Below are 17899 nucleotides of genomic sequence, written 5' to 3'. Positions count from 1 at the left end.
TCCACTTTCCTGCCGCTTCCCCACCCTGCTAGTTGTCTTTCTGAGTCTTGCTTATTTCCCTTAATGATCTCTTGCTCCATCTAGATTTCCTGCAGATGTTATAATTCTACTTTTCTTTACAGCTTTCTTTTTTAAAAAAGAGCCCTGTCTCTTTAAGAGGACCCAAGTTTGATTCCCAGCACCCACAGAGAGGCTTAGAACCATCTTGAACTCCAGTTCTCAGGAACCCAGTGCCCTTTTCTGGGCTCTGCAGGCACCAGTCTGGTTCACATACACACATGCAGGCAAAACACCCATACATAAAATAAAAATAAATAAATCTTAAAAAAGGTAAGAGTGTCCTGGAGACATTTAAAGAGATTGTGGGTGAGACTGGGTGGCGTAGAAAGTTCTGCAGCCGTAGACTCTGGCATTCGTAAGTGGTGCCCAAGGCTTTGTGTGGTGTGTTGTTTGTGTTGTAATGCGTTACTGGGTGGCTCCCAGCATTCTAGGGTTGGAGGATCTACGCTCATTCTTGCTAAAGGTTAAATACTTTGGGGAACTCTGCTGGGTCCTCCGGAGACCCAGACTGGTGCCCCCTGCTGTGGAGGCCCTTGAAACTGGACGGCCCCCACCCCTACTTCCACCTCAGGATACAGATGTGCTGCCTCTGGGCAGATGTCCACCCTGCTCCGTGCCTTCCCCATCCCCCAAACTTGCATTCACTCTAAGAAGCTGGTCTTGGTACCCACCTCCTGCGTTTGCTTGGGCTTGTGGACTAACCTTTAGTCTCCCTGCAGACTCTTCAGGCCAGCCAGGAAGGGCTCTCAGCCTACCATGCCTAGCCCATCTTTGACCTCCTGAAGTCCCTGAGTGAGAATGGGCCATAGCACGAAATACCCAGCAGGGAAAAATACGAAGTGGAAAGTGATCGACTCAGCGCCCTCTTGCCAAATGATAAACCCTCAACCACAGGGCTCCTTAGGGCAGAATTCTTGGTTGCTCTGGCCCCTTACAAAAAAAATGTCAAACCTACGGATTTGGGTTGAAGTACAGATCTGTGCTGGTGTACAAATTCCCCAAGGCAAGTACAAACTGCCCTCCACCTCAGAGACCGCTCCGGTAACTGCTTATCCGACCTAAACAAAGCTGGGTGGTGTCACTCGCCGAATCCCAGCACTTGGAGGGAGGCAAAAGACCAGGTTCAAGACTGTCTGAAAAATCCAAAAGAAGTTTGGAGAGGTGGCTCAGTGGTTAAGAGGCTTACTGGTTTATAGACGATCAAGGTTCAGTTCCCAGAAACCACGTCAGGTGAGTCACAATTGTCTGGAACTGCAGCCTTCAGGAGCCAGTGGCCTTTTTCTGGCCTCTGGAGACAACTATGCTTGTGTGAATACATACATCTAGATACATAGAAGTAAAAACAAACCTTTTCTTTAAAGATCCAAAAGAAAAAAAAAGGCGAAGACAGTTTAACACTGGGTAAATAATTATTCTACTTACTGTCTTGGGAATAATAAAAAGTGGTGTGCGTGCACAGTGCAGCTGGCTTGGTTTTTTCCAAATGATTTTAGTCCATGGTTGGTTGACTGTGCGGATGTGGACACCCTAGATAGATTCTTCATTTAGCCTGTAATTAGAGGCCTTGATCCCTGTGCAAACAGGAGGGACCTGGCACACAGTTCACAGGACAAAGGGCTGTGGTCATGTTACTTTAACATACGATGAGAGAACTGTCCTGGGACTGGGGCCAGCAGGCAGGTTAGCTAGGGAGTTTTCTTTCTTTCTTTTTTTTAACCTAAAGGGGGTTTATTTGTTGGGTGTGATTATAGCTATGGCCAAGGAGAACATGAAAGTGGCAAAGGTCACTCCCTTCTCTCCTCTGACCTTGTCTGCTTCCTGCGAGAACTGACGTCATCTCTTATGTGTCCTCCCAAGGTATGTGTGATGGAAGGGACTGTGACTAATGCTGATGGTATTATCTTCTTGCTGTCCTGGCTTGTTCACACCGTGGCCTCCCTCAGAGACAATGTGTCCTCTCCACACACAGTCCTGAAGCTGTTTGATGGCTGCATACTCTATCCTGTGTGGCAGTATGACTAGGCAGTCCACTGCCCTACAGCAGCTCTACAGAGAGAGCCCAGTATTCCAGTGGGGGAGGCCATGTCTCTCACAGAAGGGAAAACCATGACCAGAACACTCATGCACACTGACTTTCAGCTGATTCCTTGGTGACATGAGCCTCAGTTTACCCTCTGGGGAGGTCTACACTCCAGCCAGTTCCCATGTGATTTAACAGTGTGGGTGGGCCGGGCAGTGGTGGTACACGCCTTTAATCCCAGCACTTGGGAGGCAGAGACAGGTGGATTTCTGAGTTCGAGGTCAGCTTGGTCTACAGAGTGAGTTCCAGGACAGGCAGGGCTACACAGAGAAACCCTGTCTTGAAAAACCAAAAAACAAACAAACTAACAAAACAGAACAAAACTGTGGGTGAATAAGAAGCAGTACCGTGACATTAGGTGTGGGTTTTCCTCTTCCACATAGGCTTTTTATTTTATTTTCTGTGTGTGTTCATGTTTGTGTGTTTACAAGTGTACATGCAGAGGCCAAAGGGCAACCTTGGGTGTTATTCTTCGGGTCCCCTCACATCTTATTAAGGCTGCCTTGCCCGTGAGCTCAGTGCTGGATTTTCATGTGGATTTTCTCATTGAACCCGTAGTTCATGATCTGCTAACTAAACTGTCCAGTGAGCTCCAGGGATCTGCCTGGTCTCTGTCCCCCACCCCACCCCTACCCCTACGTCCAGCTCTGTAATTACAAATGAATAATGCCACACTATGCTTGCTCTACCTGCCCCCCAGAGATTAAAACTTAAGTTCCCATAGTTATAAGGTGACCACTCTACCTGTTGAGCGCTCTCTCCAACCCTAAGTAAACATTTAGTATCGTTTAGTTTCAGATTTACAGAAAAGATGCAAAATTAGCTGTGTACCCTTAGTGCATTTCACTACAGTAATAGAATTCTTGAGACTGGGTGTGCTAGAATAAATAGAAATGTGTCCTTTTGGATCTAGAGGCTCAACTACAAGGTGCTGGCATCTGGTGAGGGTTTTCTTCGCTGTCCTCTCAGGGTCTGTGTGCAGAGTTTGGTGTTGAAGAGTAGTTATAAAATACATCCAGGAAAGACAGTATTCTGCTCCGACCTCACATGGCCTTATGTCGTCTGAAATCCATTCTGTTCCCGTCATGTCAAAGTCTTGTTCAGCCCAGTTCTAGTCTCAAGTCCAGAGTCTCTGGAATCAGACATGAGTGAGATTTAGGGACACAAACTCAGAAAATTCTCTTTGATTTATCAGCCTGTGAAAAACATATGGCTAGAGAACATTCCCTGTCCAGAGAGAGGACTTTGCAAGAAAAGAGGATGACAGGTCCCAGCTGACTTCTCAATCCAACAGGACAGGCAGTGTGACATCTGCACGTGTGCATTTCAGATGGTGTCTCACTGAGCCTGTACCCCTTAATCCAGGTTAACTAAACTGTCCAGTGAGCTCCAGGGATCCAACCTCCCCTGTCCTTCAGGTCTGGGATTATGAACCAGTGTCCCCTCCCCCACTGACGTTTCTCACTGGGTGGTGCAGCCAGACTCAGGTCTTACCTTTCCTGTGGAACCCTTTACTGACTGAACCCTCTCCCAAGCTTCAAGTTGTGTGTGGTGTTTAATGATGTATTTATTTTTAAATTATGGGTGTACAAGTGTGTTCTGGTGCTAGCATGGAGGTGTTGGCTCATGCAGAGCTAGTTACAGGCGGTACCGATCGTCTGCCTGTGGGTGCTGGGAATTAAACTTGGGTCTTCTGCAAGATCAGTTAAGTTCTCTTACTTCCTTAGCTATCTTTCTACCTGCCCCCGCCTTCCCTTTTTTTGAGGCAGGGTCTTGCTGTGTTGCGTTTCAAGCTGGCTTTGATGTTTTTTTACCTCTGCCCCTTGAAAATAAAGATTACAGAGATCAAAGGCACATACCACTAGAACATTTATATGTATTTCCCCCCCCCCTTTTTTTTTTTGAGACAGAATTTCTCTGTATAGCCCTGGCTGTCCTGGCTGTCTGTAGACCAGGCTGACCTCGAACTCAGAAATCCGCCTGCCTCTGCCTCCCAAGTGCTGGGATTAAAGGCGTGTGCCACCACCGCCCGGCTCTTGCTTGCTTCTTAAATGCTAAGATTACAGGCTAGCACTGCCATACCTGGCAGAATATTCTCTCCTGCCATGTGCCATCTCCTGAGGTCTGGGCGGCTGTGCCTCCCATGTGCCCCCTCCTGAGGTCTGGGCGACTGTGCCTCCCACTCCCCCTGGCCGAGTTCTCTTATGAAGCATCTCTCATGGGTTCACTGTCTGGTGACTTCACCCTATGGCTCCTTCACCCAGCTGTCAACCTGATGGGGACTCGCAGCAGTATCCCCTCTGCCATGCCTCTGCTCGGGGTACCATGGTTCCTCTGAGGCCCAGGTGGAAGAGGCTGTGCGCTACCCTACCCCTGTATCTGCTCTAGCACCTGCCGCATTGAGAGGTCCCTCACTAGAGGGTGGGGTTGTCTTGAGGCTTTCTAGACTCCTGTAAGGCAGGCCTTGAGGCCTCAGCTTTCTTGGGAGATCTCCAACACGCTTGCCTGCTGTCATTGTCCACCCCTTCCCAACCAGTGTCTTCAGCAGGCGGTCACCTAGCCACACCCTTGCTTCCCTCTAGGGATGCCCTACATTTCCTTATGTGGCCAGGCTGAGTGGTTTCCAGCTGTCTTTCTGCTTCTGTTTTACTTATGAATTCCATTAAGTCATTTCTCTCTTTGTTTTGCTAGATGTGGTTAAAAGCAACCACATAGGATTTTAACATCTTTAAGAATTTCTTCTGCCAAATGTGGTTCTTACATTCTGCCTCCCATAGAGCCTCGGGGCATGCGTGTGCTTTTACAGCTTTAGTTTTTTCTGAGCTCTCAGTCAGAAAGAAGGTCCTAGCCTGGCTCTCTGGCAGAGACTATGGTGAGCTCAGGGTCCCTTCTCACTTTTGGAGGTGCCCCAAAAGTCACTTTCCTCTCCTGTCTTGGCTGCCGCTGGCCTCTCCCCCTCCAGCTGTTACTCAGTTCCAAAGATGTGAACATTTCAGCTGTCCACTAGGGCAGCACCTGCCTCCTGGGTTCTCATCCTGTGTTTACTACAGTAAGAGGATACATGACATTTCTGTAATTAAAACAGTCCAGCTCAGGGCTGTGCATGCTGGCCAAGCTCTGCCAGCTGAGTCCAGCTCTAGCCCTGCTTTGTTTATTGTTATCGGACAGGGTCTCTCTGTTATGCGGCTATAGCTATCCTGGAGCACACTGTGTAGACTGGGCTGGCCTCAAATGCAGAGATCCACCAGCCTCTGCCCCTGAGTACTGGGGTTAAAGATGCACCACCATGCTTGACTTTTAGAGCCAGGCAGTGGCGCATACCTTTAATCCTAGCACTTGAGGCAGAGGCAGGCGGAGCTCTGAGTTTGAGGCCAGCCTGGTCTACAGAGCAAGTTCTAGGACAGCCAGGGCTACTCGGAGAAACCCTGTCTCAAAATTTATTTATCTATCTATGTGTATATCTATCTATTTATAAAAACAATCTGTGAATCTCTGGCTGACTTTGACCTCTATATAGCTAACTAAGAACAATGACCTTGAACTTCTGCCTCCCTCTCCCCTTTTTTAGGTGCTGGCAATCAGACATAGGGCTTTGTGTATGTTAAGCTAGAACTCCACCCATTGAGCCCCATCTTCCTCCTGAAACTGGGTAAACTTATAATCAACAGAAACTAATTCCTTTACAGTTATAGAAGCTGAAAGTCCATTAGCAAACGGTCTGGGGGAGGGCCTTCTGCTAAGTCACATGGCAGAGGCCTGAGGTAGAGGAGGAAGGACATAACCTGCCTTTTATATCGACCCTTATCACTAGATACATTCATCTGTTCTTTAGACCCCACTTTCCAGAACCACAGTGTCGGGGGTCAGGCTTTCATGCTCTGTTTGAGGACAAGTCAGACTGACAGTGCTTAGTGCGGCCTGCTGTGAATCCTCAGGGGCATCACACTACTGAGGGCTCTGCGTGGGCATGCCACTCCTCAGCCAAACTGCACATCTCATTTGGATGCCATCAGTTCTTCTGCCTCTTCCAGGGTCCCACGTTGTGGTTAGCTGTCCTGTCTCGCTCTGCTGTTTGTCGCAGATTGGCTTCTCTAGATCATTGGCCAAGATTTGGACTCTACCACTCTGAGATGACAGCTTTTCATCTGGTGCAGATATGCTGGGAGTGTGGAGAGCTGTGGAATTCTCTCTCATCGTGGTAGCAGGTTCATGGAGCCTCCCTGTTTTGAGAAGGTGAAGCCTGCCTAGAATGTGAAACTGTACAGAGCATGGCAGGGAAAACGCCTGTGCTCTGTTTGTAGGGTCTCAGTTGAGGAATGAGGGAACTCTGAGTTGTTGGTGACCCACTGTGGAAAGAAACCACAAGTCAGGCTGGCATTATCTTACCAGGAAGATGTGGTCCCCAAGCCTGTGCTGGGAACCTGAGGAAAACAGAAACTCGGAAGGGGCTGTGGCCAGGGAAGAAGAGGCCTTGTGCAGAAGGTGCATCTGTGAGAGAGGATACACCTGTGAGAGAGGATGCACCCGTGAGAGGGGGTGCACCTGTGAGAGAGGATGCACCTGTGAGAGGGGGTGCATCTGTGAGAGGGGGTGCACCTGTGAGAGGGGGTGCACCTGTGAGAGGGGAAGTGCACCTGTGAGAGAGAGTGCACCTGTGAGAGAGGGTGCACCTGTGAGAGAGGATGTACCTGTGAGAGAAGGTGCACCTGTGAGAGAGGATGTACCTGTGAGAGGGGGTGCACCTGTGAGAGAGGATGCACCTGTGAGAGGGGGTGCACCTGTGAGAGGGGGTGCACCTGTGAGAGGGAGTGCACCTGTGAGAGGGAGTGCACCTGTGAGAGGGAGTGCACCTGTGAGAGGGAGTGCACCTGTGAGAGGGGAGTGTACCTGTGAGAGAGGGTGCACCTGTGAGAGGGGAGTGCACTTGTGAGAGAGGATGCACCTGTGAGAGGGGGTGCACCTGTGAGAGGGGAGTGCACTTGTGAGAGAGGATGCACCTGTGAGAGGGAGTGCACCTGTGAGAGGGGAGTACACCTGTGAGAGAAGGTACACTTGTGAGAGGGGAGTGCACCTGTGAGAGAGAGAGAGAGAGAGGCAGCAGGGCCAAGGAGTAGACTTCACTGTGATGGCAAAGAGGTGAGGTTCCTGTGAGGTCTGGGCAGAGGGCTGCCTAGAAGGCAGGGGCTGTTGCACCAGAAGCCCTCTGGGAGCTTACAGGCCTCAATTACACAGAGGGGAGCCAACTCACAGCTTAAAATGGAGTCAGAGGGGATGAGAGTGCAGCTCAGTTGGTAGAGTGCTTGCCTGGCAAGCACAAAGACCCATTCAGTCCCCAGCACAACATAACCCAGCGATGGTGCCACAGGCCTGAAATTCCAGTAGTAGAGAGGTGAAAAGCAAGGAGGGTTGGAAGTCTACGGCTATCCTCCGCTTTATAGCGAGTGTGAAGCCCTGCCTAAAAACAACAATAGAATAACATCCAATAAGGGATGGCAGGGAATGAGACACATCCTCAAGTGTGTCCTTGGGCCAAGGTTAAGGTGCCATCTTGGCTTTGTTCTGGTAGGGGTCATTTGGAGGGGGCCGGGGGGCTCTACCTTGGCCTGTGGCTTCTTCCTGTATATTTTCCTCTGACTTGCCTCCCTTTCAGAAAGACTTTTATGATGACAGGCAGCCCTCCGCACACTGCCTGCAGTTGCTGATGTGTAGCATCTTGGGCTAAACCAAGTTAAAGTTGCAGAATTTATTTATGCCCCTTAGATTCTAAGTCAGGGCTTTGTTTCCAGGTGACCCATTGCATCTGTGTGAGGAGGCCAGGGTTGGTGCAGAATGGCAGATCTTTCTGAGCCACGTAGGGAGGTGCCAGAGGGGCCCACTTGTGAGTCCAGCTGTTGAGGGAATCTCCCTGTGGGGCCCACTTGTGAGTCCAGCTGTTGAGGGAATCTCCCTGTGGGGTTCAGAACCTGGCTGTTTGTTCTGGTGACACTGGGACATACTGAAAGCCTTTAGCCTACAGGACGTTTGGAGGTTCAGGAGTCCCTGTCTGCCCTCTATTTCCTTTCAACTTGACTTTGTCCCTTTGACCCTCATGCCAGAGAGGAAGGATGGTGCCTTTCCCTTCCTGTCCTTGTCCTTACTCCTTGTCCTTACTCCTTGTCCTTACACCTTGTCCTTACTCCTATCTCCCTAATGCACCCCCTGGGAAGAAGCCCCTTCCACGGACCTGGGAACTTGCGCCACCATGTGCATTCACCAGCGATTACAAAATGAATAGGCCATGAGCCTGCTAGACTGGCATTTTATCTTCCTCTCTCTGGTTTCAACATGCTCTGCCGCCTCCACATTTCCCTGTTCAATGTTGTCTACCCACATCATGGCTTGCTTGACCTCCTGCCCGGACATTCCAGGGCACCCTGCTGAGCCATATTTCACTCTCAGGAATCTGGAGGTAGCAAAGGGCTGGCTGCAGCCTTAGTCCGGAAGGTGGTCAGCCACTCTGCCCAGCTCTCACTAGAGCCTCACATCTGAACGGAAGTGTGAAGGTGCCACATGAACACTTGTCATTGCGTCAGCAACTTCCCCTGACCGACAGACTGGCCACTTCCTCCCCTTAGATTCTAAGTTATGGCTTTTGTTTCCAGATGGCCCATTGCGTCCGTGTGGGAGGCCAGACGTCAGCCTTGGTTGTAGTTCCTCCGGAGTTCCACCTTACTGACCTAGAGGTTGCCCAGTAGGCAAGGATGACTGCCAAGTGAGCCCCAGAGAGTTGCCTGTCTCTACTTCCAGGTGCTTTGATCATAGCCATGGAGTACTATGCCTAGCTCTTTTTAAAATATGGGGTTTGGGGGTGAGACTCAGGTCTTTGTGCTTTCAAGACAAACATATTACCAACTGACCTATCTCCCTAATGCACCCCCTTTTTGAGAGGGTTTATATAACCCAGCCTGGCCTTGACTCTCTGTCCAGCCTCCTTGGGAATTACAGGCTTACATCAACTACACCTAACTCTATACTTCCAAATCTCAAGATGGCTCTTATGTGGCATTTAAACATGGATACTGTTCTCCGCAAGTGTTTTCTCAGTACCACTGGGACCATCTTGTTCTACGTTGCTTGGGACTTTCCTGGATTTTGTACCTAAAGTGTTCCTTATTCAGGGAAACCTTCTGTCTTAGGGAGGGTGGAGTAGTGGCTCACCTGTGAGTCACCGTACCATTTGGCCATGCTTATAGCTGCTACGGTGCTATTAACACATTTCTGTTCTTGCTCTTACAGAACCCACAGGTAGTCAGGAAGACAGGCAATGAGAAAGTGCCTTGGACAGCTACAGCGAAGAGCTAGGGACTCTGACAGCTGAGTTAGGGCTCCTGCCTGTCCTGTGTGCTCTCGGCACTTGCCTCTCTGGTGGACACTGGCAGCCATCAGAGGGAGGCCTACGGAGACAAAACCTGCTTGGGGACATGTAAGCAAGATTGCCAGTGCAGATCTTTGCAGTGGTGACAGAGATGAGACAAGAACATGGCCTTTGAAAGACCGGACATTGGTCATTCTAGTTAGGGTGTGGTGTGGGTGGTCACTGGTTGCTTTCAGGTCTTCAGTCCTTGGAAGGGCTAAGGGCCAATTTGCAAGCTTGAATATTAAATTGTATGTAGAAAGTTCTGGCAATGTCTTCATGCCCCTCCCTTCAGGGTTGGAGATTTTAGTAAAGATATTTTGATGTATGCTTAAGCACAAAGGTTAGGAGAAAAGAGAGGTGCTCAGAAGAAAGTAAAACACCCCTAAAAGTTTAGGTGTGGGGCCTCTCCAAGACAGTCACAGCAGGTAAGACACACTGGGTGCTGCTCCTCAAGGGAGCCTCGCCGTGTGCTTCTCTGACCCATCAGAGTCATGTAAAACTAAGATTTCTAAGATGAGACCTCATTGTGCCTATGTGGTGATGCTGGGCGGCCTCTACTTCTCTCCACTTTAGCTTGTGAGGCAGGGTCTGCTGGCTGACTAGAATGGCTCTGGAGTTGCCCCTTTCTCCACCTGCTCAGTGCTGGGGTTCCAGATGCCTGGCACCACAGCTGCATTTGTATGTGGGTGCTGGGGGTCAGAACTCAGGGCCTCATGCTTACGTGGAAATGAACTTACAGATGGACAGAGCCATCTGTCCAACAGTTCCCTAAGGAACTGCTTTTGCAACCGAGACTCACTGTGTAGCCCAATCTGGCTTTGAATTTTTGATCCTCTTGTCTCTACTGTCTGAGTGAGAGGTTACAGGCATATGCCAACATGCCTGGCAGAGTTAACCATTTAAAGCCAACAGCAGGCAGCTCTTCATAGCTTCACGGTGTTGTGTGACTGTCACCTCTGACTAGTTTCAGACCATCTTATCGCCTCTAAAACAGCTCCCATCTCCCTCTTGTGCCATCCCCCAGTCCCTGTCACAGTCAGTTTGCTTTCCATGTCTGTGGACTTTCCTGTCCTGGGCATTTGGCATCAATAGGACTTTAGGGAAGCCTTTTGTGTCTGGACTCTCCAGAGCGGAATAGTTTTTAGGATCATTACAAGCCGTGGCTGGGAGCCTGGTGGCCTGGTGCTCTGTTGGCCTTTGGCAGCCTTCTCTTTAGCCATAAGTTGGGGCTCAGGCTGAATCCTGTCAGGACAGCCAGGCTGCTTCAATCCACATGGAGGGAAGGTCTGCTGTGGGCCCAGGCCCGGAGGAAGACTTAGGGTTTGTGGGCAGGGCTGGGAATAACTGACTCTTCTGGACTCTCAGGGAATTCTTGAGTTGTTGGAACAATTCCTTAGAAACAAATCTGACTGAACACGGGTGTCTCTCTATAACCTGACATTCGCTGATCTTAATTCAGAACACTAAAGATCACTGGGCCCGATAGTGTGACTCCTTCCCAGGATTTTGGGTGTTTTCCTCTTTAGCTGCATTACCTACCTCTGTTCTCTCCTCAGGAGATGAGGGGCCCCAGATCCTTTATCTTTTCATCTCTGAAGGTGCTGGAGAGGGGCCAGCCCTGTGAAGTTTGCATCTCTCCACCGTCAGCCAATATGGAACCCTGTTTCAGAAGAGGCAGATAGTTTTTGATAAAATAAAAATAAAATATAATAAAATAGTTGAAATCTATACTTGTCAAAGAATTTTTATATCATGTATGAGTGTGTGGAAGTCTTATTTTACCATACAAAAAGCTTTCTTTACTAAAAATAAGTGTTGTGTGTTACAGTATCAGAGAAAGCAGCAGTCCCTGGCCAGTCAGGCTTGGGTTGTTGTCTGCACTTAATTTCTTGTGAGTTTGGTGTGGGAGCAACCTGTGCAAATCAGGCTGCCGCTGCTGCGGGGTGCTGCGGGATGCTGCGGGGTGCCGCCGCTGCTGCTGCTGCGGGGTGCCGCTGCTGCTGCGGGGTGCCGCTGCTGCTGCGGGCTGCCGCTGCTGCGGACTGCCGCTGCTGTGGGCTGCCGCTGCTGCTGCGGGGTGCCGCTGCTGCTGCTGCGGGCTGCCGCTGCTGCTGCGGGCTGCCGCTGCTGCTGCTGCGGGCTGCCACTGCTGCAGGTGCTTCTCCAGCCTGGAGGAGCTTTGGTAAGGTGTGGAGAGCTCTGGAGTCCATGGATGTGGCTCAGGCCCCAGCCTCTCGACCTGCCACTGGTGAGAAGCAGCTTAACCTCTCTGAGACATTTGCTCAGGTGTGGATTGGGGTGATCATGATCATAATATTCTTATCTCAGCGAGTTACATAAAGGGGTGAATTAGTCTGTTAAGTAATGTAAGAGGCTAGGTTCACCTTGGTATTTTGTTTTTTTCTATGTTTAGAGGTGGAAACCAGGGCCTTAGCAGTCACAGCCCGAATGCCGTCCCCCCACCCCCGCCTTAATTTATTTTTTAGGTTTCTTCTTGTTGTTTGAGACTGGGTATCCTGGAATGCACCCTGTAGGCCTCTGGCTTTGAACTCAGAGATCCGCCTGCCTCTGCCTCCCTAGTGCTAGGATTAAAGGTGTGCACCACCACTGCCCAGACGAATACCCATCCTAGTGTATTTGTAAATCCAGGAGTGGGGTGGGTCCATGAGAGAGGAGTACTGGAATAGATTTAGTCAAGCCAGAATACTGATGCTCAAAGTAAATGTCTAGTAACAATCAGTTAGCAAAGTGCTTGCTGCCTGGAAATGAGGGCCTGGGTTTGGATCCCCAGAGTCCATATAACAGCCAGGCATGCCTATAATGTACAGCACTGGGAGACTGACTAAGGTAGACACCTGACAACACCTAACCCATGGGCACAGGTACACACAGGTGTGCACAGATATGCACGCACACAAAATAAACGGCTGTGTCCAGTGCCACCTTCTTGCTTCTTGGGTTGAGCACACAGTATTTTTACTGGTGGACGCCCAAGACGTGGGCCTGGAGGGCCTGGCTGTGACACAGAGTGACTCAGTGACAGGGTGGAAGCAGACACCAGCCAGCTCAGTTGTGCTTGTCCCCAGAGCAGTGGATAGGAATGCTCTGCAGTATCTGTTACCACAGGTGGGCTGTAAACTGTCCTGGGAGGGCCTGGCTTTGGGGAGAAGGGGCTGGGCAGATGGGGAGGCTTCCGTGTGTGACAGCAAGAACCCTCTCTGGCTAAGGGACATGCTGGCCTTGAGCACACTAGGGGAGTGACAAAGGGTGACCATGTGAAAACAAAGTCTTAACTATTGCAATGGTGTGTAGCCTTCAAATTCACCTCTGCCCAGCAAAATCTCAGTTCTTAATTGTAGTTTCTCTTGTTAGGCAGAAATGAAATTAAATTTAAATTAATGAATTGAGTTGCACATGATTTAATTATTCTGCCTGGGATGCTGGAGCTGTGTTAATGAAAACAAGCCTGAGAGACCCTTCTCTGTAGCAGGTTCGGGTGGAGACTATGTCTCCTAGACATCGTCCTGCAGGCCACAGATGGCTGTCAATCTGTGTGTCCCATCTGTCCTGCGTATCACTGAAGCTACTATCTTCCCCAAAGCAGATCACTGAGGCCCTGCTACAGGGATGTGGGGATGCTGAGTGCTGGGTCGATATAGGCCAGGGATCTTCTCCCAGCTGGTCCAGACTCTAGTGTTGATCTTGCTTGTCTGCAGCAAGATCAGCACTAGAGAGTTGGCTCCCTAGCCCACAGACCCCCCTAAAGCAAGCTAATACAGAGCCTGGGTTCAAATCTTGCTTGTCTGCAGCTGAGAGTTGGCTCCCTAGCCCACAGACCCCTCTACAGCAAGCTAATACAGAGCCTGGGTTCAACCCTGGCAAGACGTTTATTCAAGGCAACCATAGCAGGGACACTGTGCCAAGCATGGCTCTAGACCTTCCTATTGTTACAACCTCATGTCCTGGTGACCCCCAATCATAGAATTTTTTTTTTTGCTACTTCATAATTATAATTTTACAGTTGTTTTGAATCATAATGTAAATATCAGTGTTTTCTGATGGTCTTAGGTGTGAAAGGGTTATTCTACTCCCCAAAGTGTCACGAACCACAGGTTGAGAACCACCGCTCTGGGCTCTGAAAACAGCAGGGCCTGGAGCTGGCCTTGCAATCCCCCAAGCCTCTGTGCTCCATGTCCCACCCTTATGCAATCCCCCAAGCCTCTGTGCTCCATGTCCCACCCTTATGCAATCCCCCAAGCCTCTGTGCTCCATGTCCCACCCTTATGCAATCCTCCCAAGCCTCTGTGCTCCATGTCCCACCCTTATGCAACCCTCCCAAGCCTCTGTGCTCCATGTCCCACCTTTAAAAAATAGGTTGGGGGGCTGGAGAGATGGGTCAGTGGTTAGGAGCACCGACTGCTCTTCCAGAGGTCCTGAGTTCAATTCCCAGCAACCACATGGTGGCTCATAACCATCTGTAATATCCGTAATGGGATCTGATGCCCTCTTCTGGTGTGTCTGAACACAACAACAATATACTTACATACATAAAATAAATAAATTAAAAAAAATAGGTTTGGACAAGAATGTGTGATTCAATTCTATTTAGTTAAAATATGTTTTTAAATGTTAAAAAAAATAGGTTTGGACTTAGGCGTGGTGACACCCTTAAGCTCAGCATTTGACAGGGGCTAATGTGAGTTTCAGGCCAGCTAGTGCAGCATAGTGAGGCCCTGTCTTCAAACCAACCAACCAACAAACATAAGATTTGAGATAGTCAGGGCCTGGTCAGTTTATACAAGGATGCCGAGGTCGAGGTTTGGATAGAGAAGTCTTTTTGAGATGGTGGGAGCGGCCGTCTCTGGCTCCTTGTGTTCCCTTGTGAATGCTGGGGTAAGGTGAGTCTGGATGAACAACTGAAATATCCTAATGACAGAGTTAAGGGGGTGCGGGGTGGGGAGGAGAGAGACAGCGGGACACTCCTTTATTTCCTCCACAAAGCTCCCAGCTTTATTTCATCCTATGGCAGCTAGGTTTTTCAGAATCACCTGACTTGACTAGTGTGGCCACTCAGCTGCCCAAGACCACCAAATAGATATTACAAGGCCAGACTTTCTTTAAACAAACAAACAAACAATTAATTAACTTTGTGAGGGACAAGGCACACTTCCATCATGGCTTGCTTTGGTAAGGAGGTCAAAGGACGACTTGCAAGACTCATTTCTCTCTCTCTCCACCACGTGGGTGGAAGCTCTCTGAGCCATTTTGCTGGCCCTTGCTTTCTCTATCTCTGTGTCTGTGTCTCTGTCTGTCTCTTTTTAAAGAATTATAAATGTTTGTGACTGTTGAATCCCACAGTCTGGAAGACACTGTTCATCTGCATGCTCCAGAAGATTCTGTCAGAGCACGTGAAGATGACTCAGTGAGGGTGTGTGTTGGGATGGGAGACAGAGCCTCACTCTCCAGACCAGGAAGGTTTGAATGTCAGTTCTTTTGAAATGTAGTATTAAAGCCAGGCCTCGTGGCACAAAGCTGTAATTCCAGCACCTGGGAAGCTGAGGAAGTGGCAGGTCAGGTGTATTAGGCCAGCCTGGTCTACACTGAAGTCTTCTCTTAAGATAATCAAAACCGGGCTGGTGAGATGGCTCAGCAGGTAAGAGCACCGACTGCTCTCCCGAAGGTCGTGAGTTCAAATCCCAGCAACCACATGGTGGCTCACAACCATCCGTAATGAGATCTGATGCCCTCTTCTGGTGCTTCTGAAGACAGCTACATTGTACTTACATATAACTATAAATAAATCTCTACAAACAAAAGATAATTAAAATCCTGGGGCTCAATGGCTAAGAGCACTGGCTGCTCTTCCAGAGTTTATGAGTTCAATTCCCAGTAACTACATGGTGGCTCACAACCATCTATAGGGAGATCTGATGCCCTCTTCAGGCAGGCAGATATATATATGCAGCAGAGCACTCATACATTAAATAAATACGATGTTAAAAAAAAAAAGATAATCAAAACCCAAAATGCAGGTGCTAGGGTGACTTTGCTGTATGAAGCCAGCTCAGTGGCTCCAGACCATTTCACAGCCACCTTTCTTGTCCTCCCCTGCCAGGGGCAATATGAGGATTCCTGAACACACCACAGTTTTCTGATCTTGTAATTTTTTTTTACATAGGCCCTCAGTTTTCATAGTAAATCTATGAAGCATGTCTGGCAGTTCAGGAACAGGAAAGGATGGTGCATACCACATCTGTCTCTTTCACGGCAGGATAATTTCAGTTCCTGCCGAGCAGCAGCGGCCTTATTCCTCTTGTCAGGAGTTTCTGCAAGCTGGGTCAGCACTAGAACGGAGGGTTAGGGGTAAGCTGTCTCCAGAGGCATCAGCTGAGTTCTGAGTGAGCTCTGCCTGCCTGTGGCCTCATCGCCCTGCATTTCCTTTCCTGTCCGAGGAAACCCACAGTGCACCTCAAACTGTTTTTGGCTCCTGTCTTGTTCTTTTGTTGGTATGTGTGTGTGTTTCTAGCTCTAAAGTGGTTTTCACAGCATGCTCCTGTGATCTTCTGAAACCCCTTTTTTGACCTCTGGAGAATTTGGTGCGCCTTCTCCAGACACCTCTGCATGGGGTGTCTGGCTTGCCTTGAGGAGACTTCATTTTTTCTGCTCAGAGGGGAGCCATGTGGGTAGCTCACTTTAAGCTCTTCCATAGCTATGCTTTGAAGAGGACACTGGCAGAGCTAGAGTTAACTTAATTCCTTAAATACATAGCTAGTACCTTTGGACATAGAGCCAATGTTTAAGTTATTCGTGGGCTGTCTTGGGTCAGTTTTGTGTAGTAAGTTTTTAGAATCTAGGCTTTATTTTATGTAACAACCTATCTGATATTGGATATTAACTTTAAAGTGTTTATTTATTCACTGGGGTGGATGCAGCCACAGTGTGCTTGTGGAGAGGAGCTGGGGAGCAGCTTGTAGAAGTCAGGTCTCTTTTTTACTAAGTGGGTCTTGAGGACTGAGTTCAGGGGGTCGGGTTTGATAGGAGCACCTTTGACTGAGCCACCTTACTGGCTGGCTGTCGTGGCATTTCTTGATGTTGTTTTACCAAGCCCCCCACCCCATTTCCTTACTTTGAAATGCTAGTCTAAACCCCCAGGGGACTCCTGTCCTTGAGGGAGTCTGGCCTTGTCTCTGTAGAGGCCCACTCTTTGCATCCTACACATTCCGGAACAGGACTGATCTCTGTGAATGGAGGTACTAGGACTGCCTGGGCTGGCACCACGGCCCACTGCCCTCAGTCCTGAGACAGGCTTAAATAGCTCTTCTAAAGCCACAGAGCCTGTCCTGCCTGGTTGGAAAATAGCCCACAAGAAACAGCTGTGTGCCTCGTGACTGCTGAGCATCGGCCATCCAGGGCATAGCCTGGATCTGGATACAAGTTCCAGGCAGGTAGCAGCTCTGACAAGGGCAGGAAAACTCTGCCCTCATGGAAGCCACTGTGTCTCTAGCTGTCCTGGGACTCCACTCTGCAAATGAGAAATTGTGTGATTAGGGGGTTTACTTTGGGGCCATTTAGAAACAGGCTCTTGCTATGTATCTTAAACTGGCCAGCAACAACATTAAGCTTCGGATCCTCTTGCCTGCCTCTCTACCTTTCAAGTGTTGAGATTACAAATATTTGCCACCATATCCAGTTTTTGAAATGCTGCGATCAAACCCAGGGCCTCATGCATGCTAGGCAAGTGTTCGATCAACTGAGCCACATCTCCAGTTAATATACTTCTTGTTAAGATTAAAAACATTGTGTCTATGTGAGTTTTGCCTTTATATATGTCTGTGCATCACATATGTGCACTACCTGCAGATGCCAAAAGAAAACTGGAGTTATAGGTAATGATGACTTTGTGTGGTGTGGGTCCTCAGGAAGAGCAGATCTGCTTTACAGGAGGGCAGCCTAGGCTGGGCCAGTGGCTCTGCGGCTGGAGAGTACACATTGCTCCTCCAGGGACAACCTGAGTTTGGGTTCCATCATCCATGGCAAGTGCCTCAAAACTGTCACTACAGCTCCAGGGCATCTATGACCTCTTCTGGCACTTCATTCTCTCTGTCTCTGTCTCTCTCTATCTTTCTCTCATACATACACACTTAAAAATAAAGATTTTAGAAGTAAATAAAAAGAGGCAGATTCACTGAGCATCTTACTATGTAGGCTCAGGCTGTCCTTGAACTTGCGTCTTTCACTCCAGCGCTGAGATTACAGTGTGGGTCACTGTGCCCTGAACATAGTTACTTTGTAAAAACAAAAGGCCGGGCGGTGGTGGCGCACGCCTTTAATCCCAGCACTTGGGAGGCAGAGGCAGGTGGATT

General features: G+C 49.2%; 1 protein-coding gene across 1 annotated transcript in view; it reads left to right on the top strand.

Moving 5' to 3' along the window:
- Positions 1 to 17899, top strand: part of Litaf (lipopolysaccharide induced TNF factor) — a 35281-nt gene that overhangs the window by 9232 nt on the left and 8150 nt on the right. The window lies entirely within an intron of this gene.

The sequence above is a fragment of the Mastomys coucha genome, unplaced genomic scaffold, assembly GCF_008632895.1.
Source record: "Mastomys coucha isolate ucsf_1 unplaced genomic scaffold, UCSF_Mcou_1 pScaffold12, whole genome shotgun sequence".
NCBI lineage: Eukaryota > Metazoa > Chordata > Mammalia > Rodentia > Muridae > Mastomys > Mastomys coucha.
The sequence above is the reverse complement of the archived record's forward strand: the minus strand, read 5'-3'. Positions and strand labels throughout refer to the sequence as shown.